Source organism: Austrofundulus limnaeus, unplaced genomic scaffold (assembly GCF_001266775.1).
Source record: "Austrofundulus limnaeus strain Quisiro unplaced genomic scaffold, Austrofundulus_limnaeus-1.0 Scaffold18, whole genome shotgun sequence".
NCBI classification, from domain to species: Eukaryota; Metazoa; Chordata; class Actinopteri; order Cyprinodontiformes; family Rivulidae; genus Austrofundulus; species Austrofundulus limnaeus.
Genome location: NW_013952420.1, coordinates 3,301,558 through 3,302,907, shown reverse-complemented (window position 1 = coordinate 3,302,907; position 1,350 = coordinate 3,301,558).

Genomic DNA, 1,350 nt, shown 5'->3' with positions numbered 1-1,350 from the left:
GACATGATGAGGTCAAAATCAGCGTCAACTCTTTAACAGGTAAGACGGTGTTAACAACAGGTATTTGTTTTATGATTCAGCCGTACGGGTTTGATGATGTTTATGAAATACGACATAATAAACTCCTGTGTTTAGAAGTACAACGAGCAGGGACTTTAAATAAGGGTAAATGGAAAACATTTGAAATGGTTGCTGCTAAACGTGGAAGTTGCATAAAGACAACTAAAGCCTGATGTTTAACTGGGTTTGTTATTATTATGAGCTAACTTCAAGCTGATTTTGGAAATTTAAGATAGTTACGCCTGAAAATTCAAGTTATGCCTGAAAGAAAAAGTTAATCAGTGTTACATACTGATCTAAATTAGTGCGTCATTAGGACAACTCCGCTGAACATGACCGATTAGATTATTAATTTCAATCAGGTGTGCGTTAACAGATATTTTGCGCATCAAATTTTAGGCATATAAACAATAACATGTTTAAATTGTATTCATTTCTTGTCCTTCTTGAAACAAGTTGGTATAATCAGAGAGTTAATAATTCTGCCTTTATTTCCAGTCTGCTGTCAGTTTAATGCTCTGAACTGAATGAATTTGTGCTGGTATTGGGCACAAGGCACTAATTCTGGGGAATACTTTGTTGTTGACTTTGATGTGTTGCATTTTCTGTGGTCCGGGGTTGTAATTAGCAGGAGCAACATGGTACATCCACAAAAAGCCTTTTCAAAGTGTTGCTACTTTATCCTTGACTGGGCAGCATAGAATTAGTGGGATTTGTGTCTGCAGCAGCGCTGAGGAGTGTTTGTCCAAAATGTAGCTTTTATTTGTTTTTAAGGATTTTCTAAACAGCCTTTCTGTCTTTCGCAACCTTGTAAAATAATTGTAACTTCAAGGTAATCATGTAGATATTTGAAATGGTTGAAGTTTTATTTTATGAATGAATTTAACTTCCTGGCAGGAATTATTAACTTTCATCCCTTGATCGCAGACAAATTGATTTTGAGCTGAGGCAATTTGTACAGGGTTTAGTGATATCAAGTGCTAAGCTTTGGCAATGCAACCAACTGCGTTTTTTTTTAATCTCAAAAACAACACAACAAACTTTACTCAGGAGGTCCTGATGCATCTCAGTAATCCAGGTAAAAAATCAAAAAGAAAAAAAAATGTATAGGGCCTCTGGACGGGTTCTTCTCTAATGAAATGTTTCGTCTCTCCTCCAAGAGTCTTCTTCAGTCTGAGAGTTTCAGGCAAAATTCAGGCTTTTAAGCCCAGCCTCCGTGTGACTGATACTCACATCACATGGCTATTGTTGACACCTAATATAAGTGTTAATTAGGTGTCAACGATAGCC